This window comes from Danio rerio, chromosome 6, assembly GCF_052040795.2.
Source record: "Danio rerio strain M-AB ecotype USA chromosome 6, GRCz13ab, whole genome shotgun sequence".
Classification (NCBI taxonomy): domain Eukaryota; kingdom Metazoa; phylum Chordata; class Actinopteri; order Cypriniformes; family Danionidae; genus Danio; species Danio rerio.
The window spans coordinates 29,017,555-29,044,955 of record NC_141026.1 but is presented as its reverse complement, the minus strand read 5'-3'; the positions used below and the strand labels follow the sequence as shown (position 1 = coordinate 29,044,955).

The 27,401-nt window shown below is 38.5% G+C and overlaps 2 protein-coding genes across 10 annotated transcripts in view; one reads left to right on the top strand and one right to left on the bottom strand.

Moving 5' to 3' along the window:
- The window catches only part of LOC147836365 (uncharacterized), a 144,100-nt gene that overhangs the window by 75,100 nt on the left and 41,599 nt on the right, over positions 1–27,401 (top strand). Inside the window, exon 4 of one of the 9 annotated variants that reach the window (XR_015493700.1) lies at positions 24,146–25,043. The exons of the other annotated variants lie outside the window; for them this stretch is intronic. The gene's annotated coding sequence lies outside the window, so the exon portion shown is untranslated. Of the gene's footprint in view, positions 1–24,145; positions 25,044–27,401 lie in introns of those variants that run through there. 9 annotated transcript variants of the gene reach the window in all.
- Positions 19,991–27,401, bottom strand: part of LOC141386270 (uncharacterized) — a 355,028-nt gene continuing 347,617 nt past the window's right edge. The window contains exon 2 of the mRNA XM_087257228.1: positions 19,991–20,721. The gene's annotated coding sequence lies outside the window, so the exon portion shown is untranslated. The remainder of the gene's footprint in view (positions 20,722–27,401) is intronic.

Here is a 27,401-nt window from a genome sequence, read left to right as displayed (position 1 = left end):
GCTGGTAGGGCGAGACGTCTGGGTGATGTTGGCAGGTCAAGGAGCTGGGCTGAGGCCGGCAGGGCAAGACGTTTGTGTGGTGCCAGGAGGGCAAAGAGCCGGGCTGGGACCGGCACTGAGCGGCGCCCTGGGGATGGAGGCGACACTGGAGGGTGCTTTGGGGCTGGAGCCGACACTGGAGGGCGCTCTGGGGCTGGAGTCGACACTGGAGGGCGTTCTGGGGCTGGAACCAACACTGGAGGGCGATCTGAGGCTGGAGCCGACACTGGAGGGCGCTCTGGGGCTGGAGAAACCCTCGCTGAAGAGACCTTTCTCTTTAACCCCCGCTTTTGGGTGCGGGTTAACCCTTCAGTTGGTCATGGGCTGGGACCCTGCTTGAGACTCAGGCAGCAGTGGCAGTGGCAGCGCTGACTGTGGCGTCAACACTGGCAGCACTGGCGGCGGTGTCGACTATGGCAGCTCTGGCGGCGAGGTCGACTCTGGCAGCTCAGGCGGCGGAGACTCTGGCAGCTCTGGCAATGAGCTTTCAGGAACAGGAACAGACTTAGGATAGGAACCCATCTTGTGAGCTGGCAGACTGGGGGCGGCCATCTTGTGAGCTGGAGGATTGGAAGCGGCCATCTTGTGAGCTGGAGGACTAGATGCAGCCATTTTGTGAGCTGGGTGTGTGGTGGTGGAATGAGCAGCAAGCCCCATTGCCAGCGTGGTGTCCTTTGACCCCACCACAAAATATTTAGGGGTGTCCTCCACTTCTCCTACAGTAAAGGTGGACCCACTGATTTGTAGTGCCAAATTTATATATTTCGTTATTGTCCAGTGGGGATTGTGTAGCGGCATCTCTGAATATAGTGGTTCAGATAGCCCACCGTGAAAGAATATCATGAGGCATACCTCGTCCAACGTGGTTAGATGAGCCAGATTGATAAAGTCCTCAACATATTCTTCAATCGACCTTGTTCCCTGACGCAGGCACATGATTTTTATTCCCGCTGGATCCATTGTTGTGGCCGAGTCTTCTGTAACCATGGGGAGTGACACATACAACTGAGGTTTGGATCCAATTGCAGGTTTAATCGAAGTCAGGCTAGCAATGGTCAACACAGGTGCAAACAGATGTATAAAGGCAAATCCAGAATCGTAGTCAAACACAGGCAAGAGGTCAAAAGGCAGGCGGCAGACAGGGAGAACTGGATAAACAAGGCTAGGTCAAAACACGGGAAAACAAGACAAAGAAAATGCGTTGTAATGTCATCTACAGATAAACAAGACTCTGCAAACTGAATGAGTGAGTGTGTAGCTTGAATAGTGTGTACAATCAGTCTCTGACAATCCTCAGGTGATGCGAGTGTAATCAGTCTAAATGAGGAAGCATGTGTGAGTGTGAGCGGAGTGCATGTATGAAAATGAAGTCCAGAAATGGCGGATTTGTAGTCCATGGTTATAGTTAGTGAAATCCAGCGATCTTATGAAAGACGCTGGTAATTGTGACATTACCAATTCTACAGACAGCCCTTCCAAAGAGCTTAGAATGACCAAGAGGCGACACTTAATAGAACGTTCCATTGCAACAACAGCACCCAGCAACAGCCCTGTGATTCTGCCATTTTGAAGTGAAAGCGATCGGCCGTCCATTGTATCTTATTGCTGTTGAAATGGCAAGCAGCTGCTTTGTTTCCCTGCTGAAAAATCCAGCTTAAACCAGCCTAGGCTGGTTGGCTGGTTTTAGCTGGTAAACCAGGCTGGTTTTAGAGGGGTTTTGGCAATTTCCAGGCTGGTTTAAGCTGGACATAGCTGGTTTTGGCTGGACTCCCAGCTTGGCTAAGCTGGTCAAGCTGGTTTTAGCTGGTCATCTCCCAGTCTGACCAGCTAAGACCAGGCTGGAAATGGCTGGAAACCAGCCTGGAAGTGGCCAAAACCCCTCTAAAACCAGCCTGGTCGACCAGCTAAAACCAGCCAACCAGCCTAGGCTGGTTTAAGCTGGACTTTTCAGCAGGGTTTTTATTTATTTATTTGAAACGTGCATTAAAGCTGAGATACAACCTGAAAGACGACAATACAACACTAAAATAACACAAGTTTATTTTAAAGTCTTATAATATGCTGTTGTTCTATTGGAAGTTTCATTCCAAAATGGCTGCCACGGCATCTTGTGGCTGATTCCCTAATCGCACTAGATGCTTGGTGATTCTTTACTCTTTGACCACTCTAACAACTTGATGGGTACGTATCTACTTTACCTTTGGGACTTTAAGGGTTTTTGGCGATCTTTGAAAGTATTTGTTTCATGTTACGATGGAAACCCAGTTATAGGTGACTTTTATTGCAACAGTTAGTTCTTTTTAAGGTGATAATTATTTAACCCTGTTCACAAGAATTCCATGTTCAACTGAAAAGGGGGAGGAAAAAAGAACAACAACATCTGAAAGCAATAGCACTGTCTACAACTAAATCTCTGTATTGTCTAATCTGACTAACAGTGCTTTTGGGGGCTCTGAATGTAGCCACAATACACATTCCCATCTCCTGTGTAATCTCTCTCTGAACAGATGCCTCAACTTGAAGTGGCAGAGCTGATGAGGGACACAAGTCAAGATCAAAACAAGCTGACTGAACAGGAAAAAAACGTGTCATAATTTTCACAAGAGAAAAATGCTACCATCAGAGACAAACATCTCAAGTCCTCATCACGAGCCATTTGTCAAATGTCTGATAACGGGCTGTGCGAGTGACACAACTTGTTTTACCTTATGACTCAGGAGCTGCTGCTGTGGAATCTTTCTAAGAAAATGCTGTGTAGATGTTGCTTGTGTGAATCTATAAAAAACTTCATACAGCTTTATTAACCCAGGGATTACCAATTTATTTAGCCCTGAAATAACAATCAGTGTTGCAAGATATAGCTGATTTTTCCAGCCCAAAAGCTGTCTAAAACCCGCACAAAAATGTCCAAAATTTTAGATTAAAATTTTATTTAATTTTAATTTATTTAAATAAAAATTAACCCAATTTCTTTACCTGTCATAATTTTAACCATACAGCAACCAACACCTCCAGTCACAGAACCAGGTCTCATCGAAACACTGCATTGCATCAATGCATTGCATTTTGTTAGATTATGTTTTACTTTCGAATTGGGGTATAAATTTGTCCTATCTGGCATTTTAAATTATTTTAAACATAATTATAGGTGCTGCTTGTTAAACAAAAAACACTTTAAAGTTTTTTCTTGCTGTCAATTGTTGAAAAAAGTTTTTCGATAAAAGTGTCATGATAAACCGCTGTAAGTTTTAGGAGTCAGATTTGTTGGGGGAAGTCAAATTTCGATACAACTCCTCACCTCCTCATGCTGGTGGGCTCATGCAGTTTGCACTATGCACTGGTCACAACCAACTGAATAAAGTAGGAGCACAAAATTCTGTTTTGTTAAATAAGCTGCATATGAAAGTTACGTGTATGTGTGCAAATTCAAGAATGTATGGGTGTTTCCCAGTGATGGCTTGCAGCCAGTGGTGGAAAGAGTACTGAAAAAGCATACTTAAGTAAAAGTACCATTACTTGCCTAAAAATGTAGTGTGAGTAGAGTAAAAGTATGTGTTGTAAATATCACTCAAAGTAAGAAAAAGTAGCCCTTTTAAAAGTACTCATAGTGAGTAGTGAGTATTATGCTGTTAAAAGTTGATTTACATGTAATTTGTGTATGTGTGTAAATGTAATATTCTGCAGTGCATTTAGTGATTGCCCAGCAGGCACCCAATGTCATAGGACGTTAATATTAGGTTAGATTTAGGTTGTGATGTCAGGTGACCTAAATTCAATGTCTAGCCAGCGTCTAAGGACAACGTCCAATAATGACATCAAATGACGTTGATATTTGGTCGATTTTAGGTTGTTAGTAAGTGACCAAAATCCAGTGTCAAGCCAACATCTTGACGTCAAATACTGACATTTATTCATCAGTTATAGCAACAAAAATTCAACATCTGATAGATGTCATGGTGGTAACGTCGTCACATTGTCAAGCTGTAACATCATTAGACGTTGATATTTGGTTGGATGTTGGACATTGACATCGGGCTGACGTTAAGTTCTGATGTAAACCCGATTTTCATTTCCAAACAAAATGCAGGTCTTCATGCCATTAGGGTACAATTTCAATCTGATGGCATGTTGACGTCTTGTGCCTGCTGGGGGTTTAAGGCCATTTTGGTCATCATACAGTAAATATCCATCATCTTCTCTTCAGTGACATGCATCTAAACCAGGGGTGCCCATACTTGGTCCTGGAGGGCCGGTGTCCTGCAAAGTTTAGTTCCAATCCCAATAAGACGTGCCTGGGCTAGCTTATCAATCTCATACTAGGCTTTCTAGAAACATCCACGCTGGAGTGTTGAGGCAAATTGGAGCTAAAATCTGCAGGACATCCGCCCTCCAGTACTGTGTGTGGGCATCCCTGATCTAAACAGTCTCTGGGTCAATGCGTGTAAAGATTTTGAACATCTTCTTGGACACTTTTAATGCTTCCAGTTTGCTACAATGTAAAGTGCACATGTCTTGAGGTAGTTCATTATGATGCAATTTACCTTCTCTGTGTGTTTTGATTGGACATTCCCATTGACAAGAAAAAATAAAGTAGTGACTGCAGGTTGAAGGATAGTAGTGGAGTAAAAAAAAATAAAGGGAAAGTAAAAGTACACATTTTTAAAAACTACTTAGTAAATTACAATTTCTGAGAAAAACTACTCAATTACAGTAATTTGAGTATTTGTAATTAGTTACTTTACACCACTAGTTGCAGCTGGAAGGGCATCAGATGTGTAAAGCACATGCTGGATAACCCCTGGGTAATAAAGGGACTAAGGCGAAAAGAAAATGAATGATTGAATGAATTATTTGGCTGAATGATAATCAGTCAGTTCGTCTTTTTTTTTTTAATCAGTCAGTTCGTCAGATATTTTTTACTTCCTCTGCCTAAAAAGTGCAGTTTTTGACAATTCCAGGTGTTGAATTTTAAAGAACTCCTTCTGGGGATTTTATCAGATTGACACCAAAATTGGATATTGTTATCTAAAGGCCTTGGCGATGTTAAATTGTGAAAATCTCGAGATCTAGTTTTTCCGTTGAAAGGCATATATGCGATGGCCTCACAAACTTTAATGTTTCACCACAAAACAGGAAGGTGTTACAACTCACACATGCATTGTCTGATCTGCCTCAAAATCCCTATGTTTGGTAACAGTTCTGACCTGAACACGTTTACAAGCCAATATCCAGCTACAGTTATTGCGCCACCTGCTGGCAACAAAAAAAGACATGTTTTATAATGTAACAAACTCTTCCTAGAAGTTTTTTTTTTATCAGATTGAATCCAAGTTTTGTCAGTATATTCCAAATGCCTTTGTGATGTTAAATTGTGAAGATCTACAGTTTTCGCCAAAGGTCGTGTATGTGACTGACTGACAAAGTTCAGTGTTTTGCCATGGTGGAGGAAGTACTTATAACTCAGCCACACAATGTACGATCTGCCTGAAAATTTATGTTTGATGAAAATCCTTTCCTGAAGACATCTACATGCAAATAACGAGTTACAGTCATAACACCACCTGCTGACAAAAGGAAGTTTGGTATAGATTGGTGATATTCTCAGGTTTATATATATATATATATATATATATATATATATATATATATATATATATATATATATATATATATATATATATTAGGGATGTAACGGTATCAGAATTTCACGGTACGGTAATACCTCGGTATGAATGTCACGGTACGGTATTTATTGAATCATTTACACGAAAACACAAAACTTATGAAAATACTCCAAAAAAGTGGCAAAAGTGTCAATGACATACAAATTAGCCATCTATCTGTAAGCTTTGAAACAGGAACTTCAATTTTAATAACAAAAAAATATTAAACCATGTAAAAAAAATAAAGTTTCAATTTAGTATTGTTGAAAACTCATCACATTCAACATTTAATCACTCACTCACTTAGATAGAGATGGGTTTAAAGGAAAAATATCATATAAATATAATCTGGTAAAAGCTGGTATCTCTGGGCATTTACAATGTCCCCTGCAACAAGAAAAAAAACCCTCTCATTTGGGACTGAGGTTTCTGGCACAAGAGAGATATGACTTGGCCTAGGTTGACAGCAGTGGGTAACGTTGTGCATTGTCTCTTCCCCACTTGAGAGAACAAACCATGAGTAAGATAGAGGTTTCATGTCTGCATCAATCTGAACAGTGTGCTGACAACACCGCTATTCAGTGCGCGTGCGACAACACAGCTGATAAGAACTCGCGCAACAACACAGCTGATAAGAACTCGCGCGACAACACAGCTGATAAGAACTCGCGCGACAACACCGCTATTCAGTACGCGCGCGACAACACAGCTGATAAGAACTCGCGCGACAACACCGCTATTCAGTATGCGCGCGACAACACAGCTAATAAGAACTCGCGCGACAACACCGCTATTCAGTACGCGCGCGGCGACAACACCCGCTTTAGAGTTTTCCAGCTCTTTTTCATCCCCGCTTCTAGCAGTACACTCCATTTCCGCATTACTGTATCTGTAGCAACAACAGACCGCAAGGGATGATGGTCAAGCATGGGCTGATGGGAATTGTAGTTTTCGCTACCTCCCGTTCGCTTCATTCGCCTGAGCAAATTTTCTCAGAAGACCTATAGTTTTACAGAGTCATGCGACTTCGGTAATATCGAAAAAAATTAATATTGCGGTATGACGGTATTTACAATACCGTTACATCCCTAATATATATATATATATATATATATATATATATATATATATATATATATATATATATATATATATATATATATATATATATATTAATTTTGTTCACTGTTCTTTGTCATCCTAAACCCACCAGGTGGCGGTGAGCTCGAGTGCAAGGTCCCTTTCATCGCTGCTTGCAGCTTTAATTGTCATTCTTGTCCTTTACTTTTGTGTTCTGTTGTGCAGCTTAATACCAACCTAGATACAAAATATTATCGCTGTAATTGGGAGACCAATTCTCAGCATTACCCCAACTGCTCAAAGCTGATGCTTATTAATAGTAAGATAATTGTTAAGTTTAACTGTAGGGTAGGATTGAGGGATCTGTAATAATGTATATCCATGTAAATCAAAGCACTGCTTTAAAGAAAGAGCCCAAGAACTAATTCTAATACCAAGCATTAGTACAAAGGTACTAATAAAGAGCAAATATTCAAGCCATTACAGCTAGTTAGTTTAGAAAAAGTGACGATGCCCTTGTGTAGTTCTTTTATACAATGAGCCTGCAGATCTAACATGCAGGAATGCCGCTTTCTCTTCTGATTTTCTCAGATGGATGAATTCCAAGAAACCGCAGTCGCCACTTAATTAACCTCTCGAACCACCCTCTGCTCACGACAGTTTTACTGACGTCTTCTCTTAATAGTTTTATGACCTTGCCGTCAATAAGACTGAGATGGACTGAATCGAGATATGATTTAATTAAAGAAGTGCACATGTTTAAGAAATATAACCACGCTAGTGTGAAAACAGAGGGGTGTGGGGGGGCATAGGAGTGTGACCTTGCCATGAAATGTTAAACATGAAAGAACTGAAAGCAAAAGTAACTAAATCAAACAGAAGTTGCTCTCTGGTTTGTGTTGAAGATGAATTTGAGCATTGCGCAGATTCTAAAACTCTCGAGATAATAAAGAAAATTACGAGAGAAACAGGAAAAAAAAGCATAAAATAAAGACCATTTGCAGCTTCAGCCTCTCAGGCGATTTTCTTTTAAATCTTGGCTTTGCATTTACACCGTCTATTGGTATAATTTAAATAAGCGTTCATTCCTTACAAGGTCAAGATAACTGAAGTTTACTGAATAAAAGTTGATGTTTATGTTACTGAAAGAGTTTTGCAGTCCGTTTTGTGAGACGAAGTACTTGAGCGCTTGAAATTCACCCCTTAAGAGATGTTATAGGTTTTATACTTTCCTCATAATTTAAAAAAAGCACATGCCAATATATAACTTGAATCACCAGTGAAGAGTGTTCTTTGAGAATCAATACACTCCATCCTTTTTGTCACAATCAGAACATCTTTTCTTTCTTTTTTGTTAAAATGCTCAAAAATTGTAATACATTAGGCGCTGATATCTATTCATCAACATCCTTAACAATGGAATGAACAGTAATAAAACACTGTTAACCTTCAAAACAAATCCCAAACCGTGCATGCTGGATGAATTTCTTCTCCTTTCCCTGTGGTGTGCCGCCGGCCGCCTCAGGGACGCGGTCCTCTTAATGTGGAAAAGGAATACGTTTCTGCACTGTTGGATTTCATTTTCCTCAGATCAAATATTTAAGATCAGAAGCGAGAGAGAGTGTGCAGCTTAAGTATATTGAACTCCTGGAAGAAAGACTGTGCTGCTCAGACAATGGCGGATCAGCCGCGCAGTCACCCATGATGGCCTCGCCGACTGCCAGAGACCCCTGCCATTCTCAAACTGCAGTCCTGAGGAGAATGAAATAACTTTATAATGGTAGGGGTGTTCCTGGGTTTATACACTGATATAATAATCCGTTTTTCACACAATGGAGATAATGATCGTTATTATTGCTGGCGAGTGGGGGGGGCGAGGAAATATTTCGGAATGGAGACTTTCCTTTCTAATCCTTCTGCTTTGAAAGGTTAAAGACGGATTTGAATATTATGATCTATCCTCCTCTGTTGCAAAGACATAATTGCGGTTGAACTTGAAAAGTCTGCATTTTCAATGTGATAGAATAATTCTGTTTTTGCTTACTGCATTGTGGCCTGGTATGCCACACAAATGTCTAAGGGAATAATGTAATTTGTAAGATATTTTGGCATGAGCAGCTTATGGATTGGTGGTGAATACACAATATACACACACACACACACACACACACATATATATATATATACACACACACACACACACACACACACACACACACACAGTGCATCCGAAAAGTATTCATAGCGCTTCACTTTTTCCACATTTTTTATGTTACAACCTTATTCCAAAATGAATTAATTTATTTCCCCAAAATTCTACACACAATACCCTATAATAACAATTTGAAAAAAGATTTTTTGAAATTGCTGCAAATTTATATATATAAAAAAAAAAAAGAAAAATCACGTACAGAAGTATTTGCAGCCTTTGCTCAATGCTTTGTTGATGCACGTTTGGCAGCAATTACAGCCTCAAGTCTTTTTGAATATGATGCCACAAGCTTAGTACACCTGTCTTTGGGATTTTTTGCGCATTCCTCTCTTCAGTACTTCTCAAGCTTTATCAGGTTGGATAGGAAGCAGTGTACAGCCATTTTCAGATTTTTCCAAAGATGTTCATTAGCATTTAGGTCTGGGCTCTGGCTGAGCCACTCAAGGACATTCACAGAGTTGTTTTGAAGCCACTCCATTTATATTTTGGGGTTGTGCTTTGGGTCATTGTCCTGCTGGAAGATGCACCATCGCCACAGTCTGAGGTCAAGAGATCTGCGTTGAACTAAATTTTGAATTTCTCCCGCTTCCACCTGGTTTTAATCCAAACCTGACCACTCCCGCTTTTGCACCTTTTTCTTGGCTGCTGCATAGAGGGTGCGCTCCGAAAATAAGTTTCAATAGCGTTTTTAATGGATTATGGAGTGTTTTAGTGACACACAACTTAAAAAGGTGTATGTTAAAGCCTTTATAATCTGTCAGATGTGGTTCTACCGTGAGAGAAAACATTTCCTAGGGTGCTTTCACATTTGTAGTTCGATTCATTTGGTCCGGATCAAGGGCAATAAATTATACATTATTGCATTTTCTGCCGTCTTTGGGTCGTTTTCACACTACACTGCTGGCTTTGGTCCGAACCAGTTGAAATGAACCAAAATGCAGTCATCTGACAAAATCCACATCTCTCATTGGCCAGATGTTGTTGAACATATTTCCTAAACTGCTTATTAATTGGTTAGAATTCAAGTGTGGGAAAATGCCAATGAACTCCCGCAAGTAAACCGGCAGACACAAAATGTCGTTTTTACTCTGGAGGGACGACTGCGCTGACTGATTGTATGCCTGCTTTAGACAAACGTTCGAGGTTACAGAAGTAACCCTTCGTTCCCCGAGGAGGGTAATGGAAGTGCCATAGAGTGGATTGATTGAAATCCACGAATGGGAGGATTCGGATCGTAAGCCCGCTCCGCCCGCCGAGCTATGCACCTCCGCTGCTCCTCGCCAAGGGCTCCCGCCAACGAGTGCTGTCCCGCCCCCGCCTGCGCCTCCGGCCAAGCGAGCGCGGCGTACACCTCGAAAGCAGGCAGCCCCCCCTGCCCAGGGCGCCGTTAAGTCTGGCAAACGGACCGCGAAGCGTCCCTGAGACAGGCCATCCGGAGAAGAGGCCGAAGCAGCCCGGTAAACATGTTCGCTTCAGGATCCGATTTGACTGCGCTCACCTGCCCGGAGGGGGCTAGCGGGTCCGGATCTTCGTCGGACAGTGAAAGCCCACCCTCCGATGCTGCGGAGGACATCTGACCTTCGGTGTCAGCGAGCGTGAGAGCTACCATCTGGTTAGACGGATCACTCCCACTACCCGAAGCTTGGATGGAGCGCCGTGAGGAGCGAGAGGTCCGCGAGCCCGTGGGCGGCGGATTATCTCCCACTGGAACCCTCAGATCTGCCCGAGCGCCCGCTGCTTTTTTAGAACAGGAGGCAACTGGGGTGGCTCGCTCTCTTACGAAAGTTAGCCGCGATCTTAGCTGTGCAACGGTCATGGCATCGCAATGACGACATGAACCGCCCGCGAGCACCGCATTAACATGCTGGACCCCCAAACATGCAATGCAGTGATCGTGTCCATCATCCGGAGCCAGGAAACCCCCGCATCCAGAAACGCACAGTCGGAGCGCCATCCTGAAAAGGACGTGCTGCACGACTGTGTTGCTCTTTTAGGAAAGTTGCAACAATACGCACCGCTCTGGAGGACCGGACCCAAAGAACCGCAGGCAAGGGAGAAACCCAGCTCGACCGTCTGCCGCCGCGAAAACCCAATCTGGACCGGGAGACACTCATTCGCTCTGAAGTGCTGAACAGCAAGAGGAACCCTCATCGACTCACTCAGAAAGGATCTGAAGCGAAAAGGATGGCGTTTGCTCGCTACAGGTGTGCTTATATGCTGGGATAATTGGCGATGCAGCACACCTGCGCAAGCTTATGCTGCCAATTCATTTTCATTCATGACAAGCGGCTTCTGATCCGAATTCTCCCATTCGTGGATTTCAATCAATCCACTCTATAGCAGGTCGCACACCAGAAGCGCCGCTCGGCGGCGCGCCGCGCAGCGCCACGCCGCGCCATGCATTTTAGAATTCTAAACATAGGTTTCTATCAGGATACACACACCGGCGCCGCAAGTCGGCGGCTGTCGGCGGCGCCCGGCGACGGCTCAGGACGCAGTTCATTTTTCAGCCGCGCCACAGAGCGCCATCTGATTAGTTTCATGTTAAATATCATTCGAATGTGCGCGTCTGGTGTGTGATACCTTAAACTGTCATGTACGCGCCGTGTCGCGGCGCCGAGCGGCGCTTCTGGTGTGCGACCTGCTTATGGCACTGAAGTTCCCCAACCGAAGGGGAACTATACATTTCGAGAATGAAGCGCGGCCGCGGCTGGAAAACAGTGTTTTAATGCATTGCTCGTCACTTCAGGAGGAGGCGTGAATTAATTTAGCTAAACTGCGACATGGTCATCTTGCGGAAATATTACCAACGATCGATCAGGTAATGTTTTCCCCTCTCTCTCTCTGTTGGTAAATTGCTGTCAACAAATATTTTTCCTCCATATCCCATAATGCACAGCGCATCGGCCTACGGCAGCTGGATTAGTCCAAAAGGCACAGTACTTTTTGCGGTTGGACCTGTTTTAGTACGGATCAGATTCTCACCACAAACGAACTGCTCCAGGGTTCGTTTGAAAGCGTACCGAGACCACCTCTTCAAGCAGGTCTCGGTACACTTATTTGGTCCGCTTTTGGTGCGCACTCGAGTACGATTGCTGCTTCCACACCTGCCCAAACGTACCGCACCAAAAGTGAAAACGAGCTCTAGTGCAATTCAATCGAACTAAATTAGGCAGGTGTGAAAGCACCCGTAGTTCATGTGTCTGCCGTCAAAAATACAGTGCGTGTACACACACACACACACACACACACACACACACACACACACACACACACACACACACATGCATACATGCAATACTTCACTGCATCATAGAGCAAACCAGATTACTGGCTTGAAACTAAACAGGTAGGACATGCAATTTACAAAAAATGACCAATAAAAGTCTGTTATTGATACTCTGCTGGCTGATTTGCTGTTTATTCTTATAGTGAGCCGTTTATGTTTCATTTAGTTTGTTGTATTTACTATGGTTTGTGTTTCTCTGTCATTTCAAAATGACACTAGCTTTTATTTTTACTTTGTCACAGTTATTAAATCAGTGTGTCAGTGGGATAGTACAGGCTACGTGTGTGTCAAACATTTTGGTGAAGTACATTTGTTTGGGTTGGTTATATGTTTGAAAGAAACAGAAAATGTTAACTTTAGCGATGACAAGGCTCCATTTAAACTGCAGAAGATGCCATCTGACAAAGAGGGGAAAATGCCTCACAACACAATTGTTTTCCAAACCAAAAACCACCCACCTATACAGAGTCCAGACAGCCTGTATAAACACATATGCACAGCAGCAAGCAAGTGAAACACACATAGACAGCATCACAACACTCTCTCTCTAGTCAAGAGCACTCTAAAGCAGGGTTTTTTTCAGGATGTCTCTGTACATTGCTCCATTCATTTTTCCCTCTATTCTGGCTAGCCTTCCAGTTCCTGCTGCTGAAAATCATCCCCACAGCATGATACTGCCAGCACCATGCTTCACTGTAGGGATGGTATTAGCCTGGCGATGAGCGGCACCTGTTTTTTTTTCAAACATAATGCCTGGCATTCACTCCAAAGAGAATTTAGTTTCATATGGTCTGAGAGTCCTTCAGATGCCTTTTAGCAAATTCCAGGTGGTGAGTGGCTTCCGTCTGGCCACTCTACCCAACAGGCCTGATTGGTGGATTGCTGCAGAGATGGTTGTCCTTTTGTAAGGTTCTCCTTTCTCTTCAGAAGAACGCTGGAGCTCTGACAAAGTGACCATCGGGTTATTGATCACCTCACTGACTAAGGCCCTTCTCCCCTCATCACTCAGCTTAGATGGCCGGCCAGCTCTAGGAACATTCCTGATGGTTCCAAACATCTTGCACTTATGGATGATGGAGGCCACTGTGCTCATTGGAACTTTCAGAGCAGCAGAAATTATTTCTGTAACCCTCCCCCAGCCTTGTGCCTCAAGTCAACCCTGTCTCGGAGGTCTACAGACAATTCCTTAGTCTTCATGCTTGCTTTGTGCTTTCACACACTGTTAACCCTGAGACCTTATGTAGATAGGTGTATGCCTTTTCAAATCATGTCCAATCCACTAAATTTAGCACAGATGAACTCTAATTAAGCTGCTGAAACATCTCAAGAATGATCAGTGGAAACAGAATGTACCTGAGCTCAATTTAGAGCCTTACGGCGCTGTGAATACTTCTGTAAAAGTCATTTTTCAGTTTTTTTTTTTTTTAAATAAATTTGCAAGAATTTCAAGGGGGGACAACAAAAAATTATTATTAAAAAATAAAAACTCAATTGTGAAAAATATATTTATACATAGCTAAAATAATAGTCTAAGTAGAAAGAAACCCGCATTTATTTATATTTTTGTTAGGGTTGAAAGAAACTCTGAAAAACTGTGGCTCCCCGGGCCAGAAACCCTGGAGTACAAGCAAACAAAACGCTAAGATGTCTTCAAGAAAAACCTGATCTAAAGCACTCAGAATTTTATACTTGACTGAAAGTTTACCAACAGGGCAAAGTACACAGACAACATAATGCAGCAGTGGTTTATGGAAGACTTTGTGTGACCCAGCCAGAGCAGCCTGTACTTGAACCCAGACTAACATATCTGGAGAAACCTGAAAATGTCCAACAACAGTTCCCATTCAGTGTGACAGAGCATTAGAGGATCTGCAAAAAAGAAAAGCAGAAAATCCCCAAATACAGATGTGCAAAGCTTGCCACTTCTTACCCAAACACTTGAGGCTGTAATTACTTCACAAATGTTTCAGCTTAAGACTAAGTTAAGGGTATGAATACCTAGGCAATGCAAGTTTTTACTTTTTAATACATGTTTTTTTTGCTTGTTGTTTTGGGGTGTGTGTAGTTTACTTCTTTAAAGCTGTTTGACAAATGCTGCAGGATAACAAAATGAAATGGTAGAGAGTGAATACTTTCAAATGTCAGTATATTTTGATTAGTACACACAGTAGCATAATGCTGAATGCCACTGGATTAGTTATTTGAAGCATTAAACACTTGCATTTGTCATGATGCAATTTGTTCATTCATTCATTTTCCTTCAGCTTAGTCTCTGATCATCAGAGGTCACCATAGTGGAATGAACAGCCAACTAATTCAGCACATGTTTTATGCAGCAGATGGCCTTACAGCCTTAACTCGGTACTGGGAAGCATATAGTATGTTTACTTATGATACTTCTTGTGCAAAATGAGTTGTATTAATTTAGATGTTTGAAATTATTATATATTTTAGATCATAAGCACTTCAGCTTTGTTGATGTTTTGAGTCATTAATCCAAAAATTATTAATTCGAAGAGTCACTTGTTTTGTGAATCAGACAAAAATGATAAGGGTTGGATATCGTTTGGGTTTATTCCGATACCGGTGATAAATCAATACTTTTTAAAATGATTTCGGTGCCGAAACGTTGCCTGAACCATTACTTTTAAGCCATAAAATTATGGTGGATGACTCTAGAAAAAAAGTTTCTTTCACTCTGCAGTCTTCATAAACAAAATGATTAAATAACTTAAATTTTAAATAATCTTCCGTGTTAATTTATTTGACAAGTAACTTTGTACTGGTGTAGGATAACACATTTCTAACATTCAAGTACATCAAGGCACATTGTTGCACCTGTAAACTTTAACAGATAGGCCTACAGTTGAAATCAATTTATTTTGCCCTCACATTTATTTAAAATAACGTTTCTGAAAAATTTCACTGTTTTTCCTAAAAAAGTCATAATAAGTCATATTTCCTATTGTTTATTTCTTGAATAAAAGCAGTTTTGAATTAAATAAAAATAATTAAGGTCAGTATTATTAGCCTCCTTAAGAAATATTTAATGTTTATTTTTTGATATACACAACAAATAAGTTGCGTCTTTAAATTACACTTTTATCTGAATAAAAGACTATGAAATGCTTAAAGGGACTTTGTCTGAATACATCTGTCTTGCAAAAAAACTAGTAAAATGTTAAGCACTGACTGTCACTATGGGGAGGATAAAAAAGTAGATATTAGAAATTAGTTAATTAAACTGTTATGTGTTGTAAATAAATCATGTGTTGAAGACGGAAATCAAAAATGAATGAAGGCAAAACTAAACCAGTTGAATATGACTTACATGAGCGTGACTGAAAAATACATTTGATCAATGTGTTACATCTGTTCTTTGGTACTTGCCAACTGTTTGTAAATTAAAGACTACATTTCCTAACATAAAACTATGTACACCAGATTTCTGATCAATAATGGTCTCTGCGTAGCCGAGGACTTCCTATATTAAAAGTGTTAAAACCGCCATTACCTGTGTCAATTTGGGCATCAACCTCTGACAAATGCGGGGAGCTAGGCTAATGCGCGCAGCACCGTCACTGACAGTCATCGAATGCGCTGTACTGCGTGTGTTGCGTGCGTCCATTCTCTAAGCAACAAGAACAAATGCCTGACATTGCCTGTCCACATTCCTCAAAGTTGTTTAGAATGAAATGTTTTGAGATGGTGTGACAACGCGTACCTACAGTATGTGTGGCTTTGATGCAACATTTGATGCTTATTACGTCCTTGTCACAGCACCAGAGGCACCAAAATTAGGCACAGAAATTCATATGCTGATTTGCTCCGGTACATACAAAGGTTACAAAGGTACCGATGCTATAATGGCAACCCAACCCTAATAATGACCTGACTTTGATCATTCATAAGGACCATTTGTGAATGATCTGTTCTTTTGCCATTTTAATCACCTTCGCTGTTGGTCCCAAACCTGGGGTGCGTTTCCCGAAAACCATTTTTAGCCAACTAATGTCACAAGTCCCATCATTACAAACACAGTTTGTAGATGTGGCGTTTCGTAAATGTGTTGATCCATTGAACATTCGCAAACTGTGTGGCAAACTTGTACGTTTCCAATTACACCTCTAGAGCTGTATTTAGAATTATAGTTCCTGACTGTGTTCTTTTTTCAGTTATCCCCTTGTGCCCTATTCATTTAGAATGTTCCAACATTTAAACTTGGAATGATTAAAAAAAAAAAAAAACATTAAGGTCATCTCTCTTAGGTGTATTTTGCTTTTCTAAGTATTTTTACAGTTCACTTTTATTGATCTTAATATTAAAAATTAGGCTCCCTTCACAGTGCACTTTAAAAACATTTTAATGCAGCTGTGGCTCATGATGAAAGCTGAAGTGACCTATTATTTAAATGCGCAATTAATTTTACGAGTCCAAAGCTTGTGAAAACAAAGTATATAGCATACGTTAATGCTTTTAATTTATAGTATGTTATTTATTAATATATGTATCTGTACTGTGGGTCTATATGACATGGGCATATAAATAAACAATATCATAATTAATAATAATATTATTAGGCAGCAATATTAATAAATTAATAATAATAATAATTGTATTTTTTATTTTTTAAGTGTTTTTTATGTTTTACAATAGAATATGGCATATTCTCAATAATATTTGTAAAGCAAACACAGGCCCTATATGTGCCGTTTACATAATACTTCAATTAATATTGAAAACGAGTGCATGTTTTTTTTAATTTATTTATTTTATTTATTTTTATTTTTTTACCAAAACTAATATTAGATTAAAATTGTTTTTTAAATGTGTGCTTGTTAAACAATATAATTTGCACAAAAAAAGTATGGGGCTTTTCTCTAAAGAAATGTAACTCAACCCTGTTTAGAACATCATTATATACGTTTTACACAACTAATGTGGTTCAAACGATGAAACAAAGAAACTGCTGTTTTGGGAAGCAGTTGTCACTATATCGTTGTTTTCCCAAACGATGCATGGTGCTATGATAGTTCAGCCACGAGTTATGTTGTTGTTTGGGGAACACACCCCTGGGTGTTAAAGTGGTAGTCCACTACGATATCATATTTTAAACTTTAGTTGATGTGTAATGTAGCTGTGTGAACATAAACAACATCTTTGAGTGTAATACACTCAAAGTTCAATGCAAAGGGAGACATTGGCTTTTGCATATAGCTTAGCAAAGCCTACAGTGAACAAACTTTCGGGACTACAAAAAATTACATACGAGCAGAGATGTATAAGGTACTAGAGACCCAGTACTTGTACTTAAGTATTGCAAGTAGTTTATTTCAAAATTTACTACTTAAGTACTGAAAGTAAAAGTACAAGCATTGTGTAGTGTAGTTTTAAAGAAAGCAGTCAAAAGACACCATGCTGTTTTGTTTATTTTAAATATCTTTTTTGGGGGCATGTGATCAAACAGAACGAAAAAAAAACAGGGCTTATGATAAAGTTATACAGATACTGCCTTTTAGTACTAAAGTACAGTAGTGAAGTAGTTCTACTGTGTTACTGTACATCTCTGAATACAGGCTAGTGAGATCACTAGCATCAGGGTTTCCAGTTACACACATTTAACATGCGCACACACCCCACACAGCGAAGGGGCATGGCCAGAGGCGCTGTAATGTTACAGCAGACAAAGCTAAAATACCATCCATGACATTTCCACAGAGCTTGCTGTTTCTGTATTAGGGCTTCCAAAGGACATGACACAAATAGAGACGTGCTTACAGTTTAATTTTAATTATGTTCCAGAGAATTATAAAAAAGATATAGCATTTGACAAAGGACAGCTTCAAGAATCTCTCCCAGTTCAGTGCTGGATTCGGTTAAAAACATTGTCTAAAATATTACAGAAAAATTACTTAATCAGAGAAAACTAAAAATAAACATCAGTCCTGCACACATGCAGTTCTCATGTTACATGTGTCTTCAGACTGTTCACGCACGCACGCATATACACACACAAACACACATGCATAAAATGTGTGTTATTTTAACTCGTTGCAGACACTTGTCAGATTTTATTATAGAGAGCAGGCATGATGTTCATCCTTTTTTATTTTCTGTCTGATTTAAACTCAAAAAGAGACTGATTGACATTATTTACAAAGCAGAATCGAAGCACTTGCTTATGGAGATGTGACGCTTTACTGATAATGTGGAGCTGATCAGTGAATCACAGCAAATAATGTTAGCTGAGCAATCAGAGTCTTTTAAGGGTGGGTCTTTCACAGGATCTAGGAATTATGACAGTTGTTTTCATGTTAGCCGAGTAGTTGTATATAATCAAAGTAAGATATATGAAAAAATAATGTAATTTTCTTCATGTGAAGTATGAGCACACATTGCTTTGCGTCTTATAAACATAACCAAGCCTTAAAATTACATTTTGGACCATCCCTTTAAGAAAAAAAAAAGGTAATTCTAGATCTACTTGATCTTTTTTTGAAGTTATATTTAAAATCCACTCTAACTTTGAGAGGACATTTAAACTTCTGCTTATAGTTTGGAGATGTAATATTGACCTCAGCTTGCACTCAAACAAAGTCGCTTATGTTGAATGGAACAGGTGGAGATCACTGCAATAACCTAATGCAAAGACAGAGCCAATGTTTTTGTTTAGTAGAAGCATTTAAGAAGATGAATTCTGGATTACCAACATTAAGGGGACTTAAAATGTAAAGTGATGATGCGTGAAGCCACATGTTCACAAAAACATGGCTAGTAGGATTACATTCGACCTGATTTTTGCTCTTTGTTCTTCACCCACAAAGATAAAACTGTTGATATCATGAGACACCAAGATGTCGTGCAACATGGGACCAGGTGACCTTCTTTCTCCTTCATCCTGTAGGAACAGTACCTCATCCCTTGCGAACAGAGGTGCATTAATGGCTTTATATGGTTGCTTAATACCCTAATCCTGTCGAATAGAGTTTGGATGGATTTGTAGGAGATGTCAGGCCAATCCGCTGGTTCATAAACACACTTGTAATAGTGGCTCTGTTGGTGTAAGGAGAGCAGGAGAGATGGTACAACAAAATGGGCCTACCTGTGACAGTTCAAGTGAGCCATTCTGCAGCAGAGAGGGGTTTAAGTGGACTTAAGTGAGATTAAATCCTTGTATGATTCACACTATGTGAACGCTGTGGCAAATTGGAAGCAAAGCTCAGTGACCCAGTTCCACTTACCTGTCCTACGTGAAACACTCCCTTTCAGATAACAGCATGAAGCAGACTAGCAAAGATGAGATTTCCATGACATGTAGGCCACGGCTCAATATCCTGATTGCGAACATTTTAAACAGTATAATTGTGTGTGATGTCTTTTGAGGTCATTAAATGGATCCTAGCTTCATCTTTGAGCTAACAGGAACATATTTTACTGGTACAACTGAAATCTGTTCGAGCTACTGACAATGATACTTTTTATTTTAAAATGAACAGAGATTTTCTTCAAAAGGCATCGTAACTACCTGGTTGACCTTTTGTTCATAGGTTATCATTAAGGTTAGCTTTAGATTTAATTTCAGTCATTTTATTTCCTTAGAATGCAAGTTAAAGAAGAATTCTGGGTTAAACTTGTTTAATTCCTCAGTGGTCTTTTGTATTTTTAGGACAAAAATGTTTTGAAAAAGCTTTTTTTTTTATTATTATTGAAATGACACAGCACTTTTATGGCACTTTGAATGAAAACATTCAAAGAAGAATGTTTGCTTTACTACAAAAGACTACAATGTACCGAAGGCTGAAATGTTCTTAAGATCAGTATGAAATATATGTTGTGATGTCATTTTTTTTTTCTCGTTATGATGCATGCTCGTATATAATCTCCTCAGCTTCGCAAATGATAAAAAGCTAACATTTTAGAAGCTTTTTGGCACTTCCATCTGGATCATAGGATTAGACCCTTCATTGTAACAGGAAGTAGTTCAATGCACTTTACCACTACATGGTATGGCAGGCTTTGGTTGGGTTTGGTTTGGTATGACTCACTTTTGGGGGGTTTTCCCCTGCATTTTGTTTGCCAGTACCATACTGTTTTTAGTACCACCTTGGGTGATGTCCAAACAAATCCTTACCAAACGAATCCTTACCAAAACTTGATACACACTGTGGATAATCAACTAAAACCTCTACATTCAAATAGTCAGCAGCAGCCACTGCAACTTAACTGCAAGAAATAGAAGAGGTCTGGACATTCCTTTCATTTGTTGCCAATGAATGGATGCTGTGAGAGCTGAATTGGATGACACATATCAGAAACATTTTTGAAGAAATATGTTAGTAGAGGCAGCACAACTATAGCATTAATCCAACCCACTTTAAATTTTACTGAAAATGCAAATGTAACTGAGCAAAACTGAACTAAAGCTGAGCCCTGCAGAACTGGACTATACATTGTATTTCAACTGAGCCACGAAATCTGGGCAGGACATAAATTATCTTCTCCACCTTAAAAAAAACTTAGTTCTAGTCAGTAAGACAGTCTATAATAGTAATACTGAGTCTGACTGTTTCTTTGCTTTAAAATAGAACACTCTGCGTGATTCAAATGGGTTTGGTACCGTTATGATCATCAGCGATCTAGCATTTATCTGAACTACACATCTGCCACTGAACTGAGCTACATAGCCCATCACGCACTTCACTCAAACATCAGTTTCCCGAGCACCCCTTGATTACGCACACACAGCTGAAGCTGTTCAGGACTAATTACTTGGACTATATACACCACACACACGCACACATCTTTGCTGAGTCTTGTCTAGCTGTTGCTATTATTTGCAAGCGTTTATGCTTGTTTCTTGCCTTACTGTATTTTGTATTGTTTATATCATGTTTTTTTATTCTTTGCCGCCTTAATGCTGTGTATGCTGGTGTTTGACTCCTGCTTGCCTGACCATTCTTTAATAAAGCTGTTTTTGGAACTAACCCACGCTCCTCCATCACAACAGGTATGTTTTGTGTTCGTGTCTACAGTAGTCAACATTTTAAGTGGATCATCATCTTTCATTAATGTTGTGCTAAATCCATGGAACACAACCCATTCTTGTTTTTGATAATTTTGAAAAACGTTTTTTGATTCACTTCAAATGTTGACTACTGTATTGTGTAGGATCCACTCTGGGCTGACTACTCTTTGGCTCGGCTGCTGTCTCTCTTAAATCACACGTGAAATGTCTAAATAATTAATCCCATTATCTTCCTCCATATAAAATAATTAATATTACATCTTTTATTTATAATTTTCTAGTTCATTGTATATTGACTGTGTATGCTTGTGGGCAATCTATTTTTCTCTTTGAGGCAGGTGCTTTGCATAGCACTGATTAGCTACAGCAGTGCATCTTCTGTCAGCTAAAAGCAGCACACTAAGGCTACAATTTACACAGAATAGCCAAAAATGGACAACTGAAGATTAGAACATGGCTGTATATTTCATAAGCTTTCTTTGTCATGACTACTAGGGGCTCTAGTTTAACAATCGTCCATGTCCGAATCCACTATTGCTATTTTAGGGATGGAAAAATAAGGTTTGCGCTGCACTGCATGGTCTAACAGGGTTGTGCTTATTCTCTTAATGAGTTATGCATGTGTTTTGAGCATAACGTGCATTAAACCAATCAGAGACTCATAATCCATTCCCTTTAAGAGTCAGTTGTGTCACGCAATAGTGCATTTGCTATTTACATTGCTGATTTTGTGGAAAAGTGGAAAAACTGAATGCTACACTAGCGAGAAAACAGTTAAACAAACCATCTGCAGCGTGAGGATAAAGAATGAGCCTCCTCCATTTGACCTCTTTACTTTTTTTTCTTTTCACTTTTACTCTTTTATCCTTCACTTGTACGCACTCCACTGAAGACATCCATCAGCCTACATATTTCATTTTGTTTGTTAAGTAACTAATGTTCAGCAAACGAGTAAATGAACAACAATAATAAAGTGTGGTCAAAAAACTTACATCCAAACACATGTCCTATTCCCCCTATGCTATGGTCCAAAATCTGACAGATGGACAAATCTAAAACTATTTTTTATTAAAAAAATATATATATATAAATATACATATAATAAATGATACTGCTAATAATAATAACATTACACAAAAGGTAATTGTCATAAAAACAAAAAACAAAAAAAAACACGACATGAATAAGACATGGAGGTAGTGGTTTTTATGTTTGAAATAATGATTTTTGTAACATTTCAATCCCTTAATTCTTTGTCATTTGTAAAGATATTTGCGTATTGCTGCTGTACGTTTTTTGTGTATTTAGCAATGTGTACAATGCGCACAACTAATGTGCTCTGCTTTGGACTTTAGAACTGCTTTTAGCTGGTCAATGGCACAGTCTATTTTAGTTCCTCAAAATAGCAACAAACCAAAAATCTGCCTTAACAAACCTCCATTCTAGACCAGCACATCCATGAGTCCATAAAGCGGCACACATGGATTTGCCATCTAAACAAATGGGAAAATTAGGATTGCGCTAAACTGAAAATAACAACACATCGTGTCAAACACACCTTGCATCTGATTGCGCCGGGTGTATGATAGGGCCCTATATGCTACCAAGACAACATAACAACCTAAATCTGTCATAAACAGAATTGTCATGGGCCATTGTGATTTAGTCATGCATATTTTTCTAATCACTTTTTTTTTCAGTGGAAAATTCTTATTTAAAAGTGTCATTACTTTTTTAAACAATCAATTTTATAACAGCTTCATTGAATGACATTTTAATTAAAAAATCAAGTTGGTCCACTGTAGCTGAGGTCAAGAAAAATATTAGTCTGTGTTAAGCTGTGTTAATGTGGCAGGATTTCTTCATTGATGTGGAGATGACAAATCTAGGAAAAACTTTGTAATATAATCGTGTTAATATAGAGCAGAATATTTTTTTCCAACAAAATTTTCTTTCATTTTGTATTTTTTGAACATAGAAAAACATGCCATAGACAATTAGTATATAGCAGTGTGCCTAGATATGCATGTAATAATCCCTTTACTGGTTGTTAAATAATAATATTAATAACAGTGCCAACAACAACAGTAGTGACAATAAAAAGGAAAAACTGAAGAGCGAATGACAAAGACATACTAAAACAAATAGAAAAAATAAAATAAAATCAATGAATATATATCAAAATACATCTGTATTTAAGGTTAAGTAAGGGTAAACTTGAGCCAGTTAAAAATAAATAAATAAAAGAATGGTAATAGACAAATTAATAGAAATAGGTTTTCAAAACTGTGCTGAAAAAGGTCTATGGCAATGAAGAAAAGTTATTAGAAGCCCAAACAGGGAACATTATTAAGAAAAAACAGATAAAAATAATAAAGAGGGATAAATTAAATGTATAAATAAAAAAATACATATATAAATAAATAATAAGGGGCCTGGAACTAGAAGTTTCAGCTTTTGATGTTCCCATGATTCAAAAATATTAAACCTTTAAGTTTATCCAAGGTTTGTGCTCAAAGTCTGATGGTGTCCACTCTTGCACCATAATATGAAGCAGAATCTTAAAGAAAGTTTCAACCTATGTCATGAAGTATTAAGCTAGTACTGGATGTTAAAAGGAGGCCCAACCCCTTACTAGCAAGCTGCACCCATTAAAGTGCACTATACATGTTTGGAATGATAATGAGGAGGAGTAAATGATGACAGAATTTTCATTTTTGGATCAACTACCCTCTTAATATTTTAATCATTTTTTACTCACCAGGTAAATGTGTTTTCATTTTTAAATATTTTTCTTCCCAAACTAGAGATTATTATTGTTTTCTTTTTATTGATAGAATAGTGTGGCGGATGTAAACAGAGAGGCTACAGTGTTCAGGTCTGGGATGGTCATAACATCATAACCCATCTGTCCAGTGAGCCTCTCAGAAGTATCGCCTTCACACAGGCAAGAGCTCCAGGGAGGTTGGCAGGATGGAGATGAAGGAGCGGTGCGTCTTTGCGGCTCTCCTCTCGTCACCTTGAGATTACTTTTTCGTTACACATGAGACCCATAGTGAAACAGCCTCCTGAAGCATTAAATAAAGTTTAGCTGTGTGACAGAGCTCGCTGCACCTCAACAGTCAGCCAGCTAATGATTCCTGAGAGGCAGCAAAAGTGTTCAGCTGGTCATAGTGAGAACTTCCATAACACGCATACACATCCAATGCAAATAAACAAACTCTACATATATGAACACATATACAAGCTGATTTATAGACCGCTATTAGCATGCTAATGCTAGTGTCCACTCATACGTTTCTTGACGTGTTGGATCATCTCTGATATCTGAGGGAGATGAAGTGTGTCAATTAAGAAAAAGATTAACAAAGATTATTAGTACAGTATGCAATGCAGTCAGCTGAATTAGATTCTTAATGGTAGGTTGTTTAGATATGTAATATTCTGTGACAGCTCCACGCTCCATTGATCATTATGAAATGCGTAATTTCAGATGCGATTATGCGGGTGACCGTTTTCTTGTCTAAAAACTTGTGTCAGATTTCCCAAATCTCCCTCTCACACACGGTTACCCATTCAAGGCAAGATTATAACACTTATGCATATTAATAACAGATTTACTGACAGATTTTTTTACTTCTTGTGCAGCCGTATAGTCTCCGATAAAGGTTGCAATTGCTGCAAGACTGTCAATTTACTTTACTGATATGAAAAAATTAAATAAAATGTACACTGTGTGTGGGTGTGTGTGTATTTATATACAGTTAAAGTCAAAACTTAATAGCCTTCCTGTGATTTTTTTTTCTTTTCCAAATATTTCCCAGATGATTAACAGAACAGGTTTTTTCACAGTATTTTTTACCTTTTATTTTTAAAAAACATTTAAAAAACATTTAAAGGTTAATATCAATAATCTACCTATTTACTCTAACTTACCTTTAACCGAGTTTACCTAATACCTATTTAACCTAGTTAATCTTTTTAAATTGTATTTCAAGCTGAATACTAGTATCTTTATTATTTATCTGTTAAACAGAATCTTGCAAAAAATATAGAGGGCTAATAATTCAGGAGGGCTCATAATTCAACTGTATATAATATAAAATTTAGTGAATACTAGGAAATTTATTGTAAACAGCCGCTAAAGTAGTGTTTTAATTTTACACTCGTATAACTATCTCTGCCATAATACAATTCAGAAGCATAAGTAAATGGGGGAAAAAAACAAATACTGAAAAACTGTTTTTTACATTGTATATGTTTATAGCTATTTGAAGTTTTCAGGTTAATTCAAATGTATTTTGTGGCTTCAGTGTAGTTTATTAGAGGTAAAATGTTATGCTATCAAGACTTTAATTGCTCACAATATTAATAATTGACAATTGCCTGACTTTCCTCTCCATCTAGACCTGCAATTTTCTGCTATAGTTAATCCAGTGGTGCAAATTGGCTACAAAAAATTTAAAACCACTACTTACCCAAACGTAAATTAACATTTAAAATATTTAAATAAAAACGTGAGCCAGGTAAGTTACTGTCTCATATTACGGATTTCAGTGTGCAAGCTTACAAATGTTTATTATTTTTTTGTGTGTTCTTTACAAAAATGCACTTAACATGAATACTTAAGTACTTGCAGAAGTGCTGAAATGTCATCACTGCTAGTTGATATTGATTTTATTTCAGAGCTTTTTGGATCCATTTGGAAAAAAAAAAAACACATTTATTTTAGAATACCTAAGGACAATAATAAAAAAAAACTCACCCGTGTCCGACACAAGCATTGCAGTTTTTGTACAACAGGTTCTCTAATCCAAATGGATTGGTGATGACCTCAAATGTAAAAAAAAAAGATGACTATTTAGTAGTTAATTTACTGTATATTTTAAAACACTTTCGGCAATTCATACTTTTAGAAATAGTTTTTTTATTTGCTTAAAAATATATAAATATATATTTAAGTTACACTAAGCAATTCTTCCAAAAGTATTATAATAGTATGTGTTAGTTTAGCCTAAATGGATATGAAGAATATGTGGTAACACTTTATAATAATAACTACACACTATGAATTATTTATTACGCATTAGCATTTAGTAAATTCATTATTTGTTAGGCATTAACTATACATAAATAAATGTTAGTAAGCGGTTTATAACCACATGCAAATGCTGTAATATTGACTTAAAACCACATTTAAAATGTGCTTAATAACTGTACTTTCATAATTTGTTACTGGTTAATTTTTCATTACTAAATTAAGTATTGCATTATTTAGAAACCATTTGTATTTAAGAGTAGTTGGAGGTTTTTAAGAGTATTCAGAATGAGTTAGTAAATGAATAATAAACTATTGAAATTAACATTTATATATCATATTCTTCCGGCATATATTAATTGTGACTAACTATGTATGTTAATAATTGCTCTATTAACTCAACTTCATCCAGTTGTGTGACCTAATCTAAAGTGAGGACTATTTATGCTTTATGAATAAAGAATAGTGTGTAGTAATTATAAAGTGTTACCTAACAATTTGTAACAAACTTTTTAAACTTAAATTTTTTTATGGACCTGTATGGTGAGGTGTAGATAGATAACCAAGCGGCAACATCCCACTTTCCCTCGTATAGCCAATACAAAAGTAACTGAAACTGCAATTCATTGACTCACCTCTGGGGGCTGAGTCCAGGAGCTCCAGATGTTCACTGACTGCAGTGCTAAATTGGCCAATTTTACAGTTGATAAAAAATGTTTACAGCCTAGTACAAAAGATGCTTCTGGTGCATATAGCTAATATTACCCTTCATGACAACTGTGAGGGGGTGATTTTTTTAAAACTCATCCATTTAATTTTTGTTAAGTTATATTAAAGGTGCAGTTGGTAATCTGCCACCATGCTAACCTGTTAGCATAAATCTCTGAAACACAGTCACTTACCTGCCGTCCAAAGCCACGCCTCCTGAAAACACAAGCGCACGCACCTTAAAGATGACAATAGAACCGTCTCTCTTGGCCGGCGGCCTGCAGGAATTACACTCATTACTAAGCCATACTTTCATGCTATTTCTGACCGAATATTCAGAGTAGCGG